Source organism: Vigna umbellata, chromosome 3, assembly GCF_029865625.1.
Source record: "Vigna umbellata cultivar VRB3 chromosome 3, Vumbellata_1.0, whole genome shotgun sequence".
In the NCBI taxonomy this organism is placed as follows: Eukaryota; Viridiplantae; Streptophyta; class Magnoliopsida; order Fabales; family Fabaceae; genus Vigna; species Vigna umbellata.
This window is the reverse complement of record NC_142167.1, coordinates 28,106,250-28,113,038: the sequence shown is the minus strand read 5'-3', so window position 1 is coordinate 28,113,038 and position 6,789 is coordinate 28,106,250.

The following is a 6,789-nucleotide window of genomic DNA, read 5'->3' as shown; positions in this document are numbered from 1 at the left end:
GGGAAGTGAGAGAGGGAGCAAGTGGGATAGATATTCGGTGGACGAGTGGGATGCCATTGCCGATTATCCATTACTAACTGCAACACTCTTTTTGGAAGAAGAAAAAGATTTGATCTGAGAAGTGGGATGTCATTCTTAACTGTCACATTAATTATAATTAAAAGTAATTAAAAGAAAAAGATTAATCCAAATTAATTATAATTAAAGGAAATACTAAACACGTCACCACGCATACAATTTAAAAATGTCATGACTTCTGCTAGATCATCCATCCTTAACGTCGTTTATTTCTATTTAACGGAAGGGACAATTTTGATGCAAAATTTAATAAGTGAGGACCAAGTTGACACTTTTTTAAAACCAGGGACCAAATTGACATAATTGAGTAAAACCAAGGACAAAAGAGGCTATTAAGCCTTGATTTTATCAACAAAGATCATTGAATATACTACAACATACAAAACTCAAACAACAAACCACATACCACACTTTTCTCCATAACACATCTGATGAAGTTGTCACCCACATTTTTATTCAACCAATGCAATATTCTAGGAAATTTCTCTATAGGACCTTCGGGAGGAATGAAATGCTCACAAAACCAAACCTCAAATACATGAAAACACAAAATTTAGTCAAATAACAAGCCAAAACATCAAAATAATTACATCTTAATCAAGAAACAAAAATTACTTGAAACATGTAAACACATCCATCAACATACACGTTGCTTTTACTTTTTCCTTTCTTCAAAATAATTCACTCAAAATATTCCTCCCAAGTTTAACATTATTAGTCAAATCTAAAAACTATCGAAATGGCGTCTTCTCAATAAGTGACATGTGTTCCTCAGTCAATCTTTCATTCAAAGTACAAACATACTTTGTTTTGAAAGAATGACGAACGCACAACTGCATCAAAGAAAACAAATTAAGAAAAAGGGAAAAATCCAAAAACGATAACAAATAAATTCAAACAAGAAATAAAACCCCAATTAAACAAAACACAAAAGTCAAACCAAAAACCCAAAACGAAAACCCAAAGGGAAAACCTAAAGCCAAACCCAAAACGCGAAAATGGAAAAACCAACGTCACCGGAGGATGTCATTATGCACAATACCGTCAACGGAAGCTTTTGGTTTGTCCCACGCAAATGAGGAGGTTGAACAAAGCTTGGAGAGAGGACGAAAATAGAGGGGCAACAAAAATGAAGAGAGAGAACGCAAAATGGGGAATATGAGAGAATGGAGAGAGATGATGAAGGCCCAAGGGTAATTTTGGAATCAATAATTTCTAAACCCTAAGCCCTTTTCCATGTCACATTTTTGCATTAAAATTTTATTCCAAATGGATCAATCCTGTGCTGACACGTCAAAAAGTTGGTAATATATCAGGATCCAAAAAGAAATTAAATTGGTAAAAATTTGAACTTGATTAAAAAAAATAGAAATAAATTAAAAAGTTTAACAAAAATATATATTAAAGTAGTATTTAAGTCAATATTTAATGACTATTGTGTTAAAGAAAATATCATTCATTAAGTAACTTCATATTCAACTAGGTGTAATGGAATATTTGAAAGAAAAATAAAATTCTTAAAAAGATGGTGAATGCCTTGTTTAAATACCTAATAGTTTTCGAGAGGTTATCAACCTAATCTTGAATACCTAATAGAGTTAAGGTGCTTAGATAAGGTAATGTTACCTTATCCTAAGAAAAAGAAAATAGACTCTAAAACTTTTGATTGTTTTTTTCTTAAGATACGTAAAACATAGTGTCGTCTATAGGTTTCTTGTTTTTAAAAGTGATGTAATTGAGCATAATACTAGAGACAAAAAATGTTGAGTTTTTTGAAAATATATTTCCTTTAAAAGTTAGTGAGACACTTAAACAAACTATAAATACTAGGATTTAATTACTCATATTGTTCCCATGTTGGGGACAATGTATCAACTTTGTCCCAATTTTTTTTAAAAATCAATTGCATCCCCAAATTCATTAATGTGTATCAATCAAGTCCTTTTTAGTTGATGTTGTATAAATCGTTACCATTGACTAATTAGGCATACTTTCGTGGAAATTTATGTAGACTCACACACAAGGATTTTGTGATGTAGAAATTTGGGTTAGTAAGAAAAATTGAAAAACAAAAATATTGGTGACTTCAGTATAGTCAAAAAGACAGCTAGAAAGTTTAGCTAAACGCATTGAAAACTCAAATAGCTTAGCAAGACATGTAGAGAACTCGGCTAACTGCATGAAGAACTAAAATAGCTCGGATAACATACAGAGAGCTCGGTAAAGTGCATGGAGAAGTCAGATAGCTCGGCAAAACATCTCTAGAGTTTGGTAAGGTGTATTAAGAAGTCATATGGCTCGATATGAAGTCGAAATAGCTGAGTCTAACAGGTTGAGCTCTCCAGATTCAAGTCGAGCGATCTGACTTCTCCATGAACTTTACCGAGCTCTATAGATGTTTGTGCTTAGTGTTGAGACTGTTGATATGGGGAGCACAGGTTTTGCTTAACCCAATCTTAGAAATATTTGTGTTTTTGATGATGACAACACATAATTAATAACACATGTATTTTCTGTGTTACATGTTCTGTGTTTACATGTTATATGTTCTTATTTACTGTGTTAAATTTGTATGAGCATATATGAGAACATGATTGTGTTGTTCATTGCATATCATTGTGTTAAATATGTGATTTTATATGTGTATGCATGACATATGTTTTTGGAAAAGGAAAACCACATGCACTTTAGTTGAACTTTAAATATGTGGCAAAATAGCAGTTTTAAGTCGATTACATTATGGGGTGAATCGATAAAACTCGTGTGTTTGCACATAATCTTTTCAAGTGTGCTGTGAAATTTTTCAAGAAGAAAAGTTTTCAAAACTGTGCTAAGTATTGTTTCTTAATCGATTGCATGTGATTTGTATTCGACTAAGTTGGTTGATGTTTTGAAAAACTGTTAAATGCTTGTCACAACTAACACAACGGTCATATTTTTAATTGTGTTGACCAAGCATTAAATGATAGTCGATTGCATTAATTGTACATTCAATTAATTGTTGTGATTACTGCTAAACTATTATAACTGAATGGTGTATTCGATTACATTAGTAGCAAAGTCGATTAAAATGCGTCTGATATGTGTTTAACTATAAATTGACGCTGATTTGAATTCTGTAAGGACTTTTGTGATTCTAACACTTTCATACTTTTGCAAAACGCTGTGTGATCTTACAGATAAGGGAAAAACTCCAAGAATCAAGATTGACCGTGATGATCAAGGATTCAGATATTTTTTGAGGAGCATGACTTGATGTGTTTCAAACGTCTTATCAATCTGCACATTTGGGTGTTTACTGCATGATTAGGATTTACAATCTTTTGAAGATTGGCTTGGTTTCCTTGTTGTGATTATAGGAAGAAGAACGGTGGTGTTCTTGACTTTGAGGGTGCCTCAAAGGGTTAGACAACAGAAGATGGTGTTCTTGTTGCTAGTCTTGTTGTTTACTACCTATATTAGATTATAGGGTTAGAGAGGTGTTTTATATTTTTGACGTGAGGTCTCTATAAAAACCTTGTTGTAAAAACCTTGATCTTTATAGTGCATTTTCTTCTTGTGGTTGGAAGGACACTGGATGTAGGCTTGGTCGAACTAGTATAAAAACATAGCGTTTGAATTTTTTGATCCATACTCTCTTTTATTCATTCAATTAAGTTCTTTGCATATTCAATTAAGTTTTCGCTGCATGGTTAATCATTTACCTTGCGATTCAAGAAAAGTGTAAAGGCAACACATTTTGTGAAAAATATTTTAAAAGCTTTTTGTTTTTACACTTCAAGAAGAAAAGTTTTCAAAACTGTGCTAAGTATTGTTGCTTAATCGATTGCATGTGATTTGTATTCGACTAAGTTGGTTGATTTTTTGAAAAACTGTTAAATACTTGTCACAACTAACATAACGGTCATATTTTTAATTGTGTTGACCAAGCATTAAATGATAGTCGATTGCATTAATTGTACATTCAATTAATTGTTGTGATTACTGCTAAACTATTATAACTGAATGGTGTATTCGATTACATTAGTAGCAAAGTCGATTAAAATGCGTCTGATATGTGTTTAACTATAAATTGACGCTGATTTGAATTCTGTAAGGACTTTTGTGATTCTAACACTTTCATATTTTTACAAAAAGCTGTGTGATCTTACAGATAAGGGAAAAACTCCAAGAATCAAGATTGACCATGGTGATCAAGGATTCGGATATTTTTTGAGGAGCATGACTTGATGTGTTTCAAACGTCTAATCAATCGGCACATTTGGGTGTTTACTGCATGATTAGGATTTTCAATCTTTTGAAGATTGACTTGGTTTCCCTGTTGTGATTACAGGAAGAAGAACGGTGGTGTTCTTGACTTTGAGGGTGTCTCAAAGGGTTAGACAGCAAAAGATGGTGTTCTTGCTGCTAGTCTTGTTGTTTACTACCTATATTAGATTAGAGGGTTAGAGAGGTGTTTTATATTTTTGACGTGAGGTCTCTATAAAAACCTTGTTGTAAAAACCTTGATCTTTATAGTGCATTTTCTTCTTGTGGTTTGAAGGACACTGGATGTAGGCTTGGACGAACTAGTATAAAAACACAGCGTTTGAATTTTCTGATACATACTCTCTTTTATTCATTCAATTAAGTTCTTTGCATATTCGATTAAGTTTTCACTGCATTGTTAATCATTTACCTTGTGATTCAAGAAAAGTGTAAAGGCAACACATTTTGTGAAAAAGATTTTATCACCAATTCACCCCCCCCCCCCCCCCCCTCCTGCGTTTTGGTGTGAGAAATTGAGTCATTCTATTTTAACACTTAGTTATGTGACTTCTCGAAGCACTTTGCCGAGCTCTCTAGATGTCTTGTTGAGTATACACTTAACTAAGCTTTACGGATGTCTTACAGACCTTTTAACCTCTCCACTGTATAATTATAAATTTTGACATGTATATGTTTTCCTTTGCCAAGTCACCATGCTGCTAACATCGTTTCTGGAAAACTAACACTAGGGACTTGATTGATGCATATTAACAAATTTGAGGACGAAATTGAAACTTTTTAATAAGTGGGGTCCGAGTTGACACATTGTCCCCAAAGTGGGAATCATCCAAGTAAATAAGCTCAAATACTAATAATGATGTCATGTGTGAGGATTTGAGAAGAAGTGAAAGATAGAGGACGAAAACTTCGTTTGGAGATGACTTTTATACTTATCTAGTTGAAAATGACATATTTCTCCTAATGCAACACATTGGGATAAGGTCATTATGATTGAAATTGAATCAATTAAGAAAAGTAATACTTGTACCTTAATAGATTTACCAAAAAAAAACGCAAAACTCATTGGTTTTAAGTGAATCTTTAAGAAAAAATATCATTCTGATGGATCCATAGAGAAGTATAAGACAATATTAGTAGCAAAAGGTTCTACCCGAAAACTCAACATAGATTACTTTGATACTTTTTCCCCTTTGATTAGGATTTCCTCTATTCAGGTATTGTTAGCTCTATATTCATAAACTAGTGATACACCAAATAAATGTTAAAACCACTTTTCTAAATTGTGAGTTAGAGGAAGAAATTTATATGATTCAACCTAGAGGAAGTGTCCTACCAGTATTAAAGGGTGTGACCTTAATCGCTTCATCTCTGAATTGGTTGTCACGAATCATGGAAGACACCTAAATTTCTCAACAACTCCACCTTTTCACAATTCATGCACAAAAGTTTTATCTTATCCTCCTAACGTGTAAATCTATTGTGTTGCATAGATTTAATCCCAAGGGTCTTTTTAATCGTACAAATCTTACCCAATTTCAACCTTAAGGATCGCAACAACTAATATTAAACGTTGTGTTTCTTCTCCACAAGTCAAAGAAATGATGGGTTCCTTCGTGGGTTTATAAACAGGAGCTCATACTTTCCTCGAAGAAACACCACACATTTTTTTCTTTCCTTTACATCTCTCTCATTCTCTTTCTCTCTCCTTATTAAATCCTAAGTTATTTACTCTTTAAGATAATTTATTGCTAGTTTTTTAGTTTCTTAGAAAATTCGAGAAGTTCATGTTATATATGGGTTATTTTCTTTCCTTTTCATCTTCTCTCTTTTTGTCTCCTTACTAAATCCTAGGTTATTTACTATTTAAGATATTTGTTTACTAATTTTTTAGTTTCTCAAAAAATCCGAGAAGTTCATGTTATATCCTAAGGCAACACATCGTAGGTAGGTCTTTAAGGACAGTAAATATACACGCCTCAAAAAATATAATTTATTTATGCTTTTTATTAACATTTACAACACTCAATAAATGTCTAATAGACCTAATGATCAAGTATATTGGTCAAGTTATATTTAATCTAATCAACAAAGTGAATTTAACTTAGGCTCCAATTTAAATGGGATTTGAGAAAAAATCCAAATTTAATTAATTTAATCAATATGAATTATTGGTCCAATCTAGATAAATTAGAATTAGACTATATTTTGAAAATTTTAATTTATGTCCCGTAAACAAATGTGCAACAAGCGAACACGTATTATATGGGTGACAAATGAGTTTCAAGTAAATCAACCCATATCAACCCATATAATTCATATTTAGATTAAATTGTCTTTTTGTTTTCTTCCTCGTTTCTTTAAAATGATTATTATATCTTTATTATTATATTCTTTCTATCATCATGGAATATTTAAATAGTGATTTCTAATTATGTATTACAT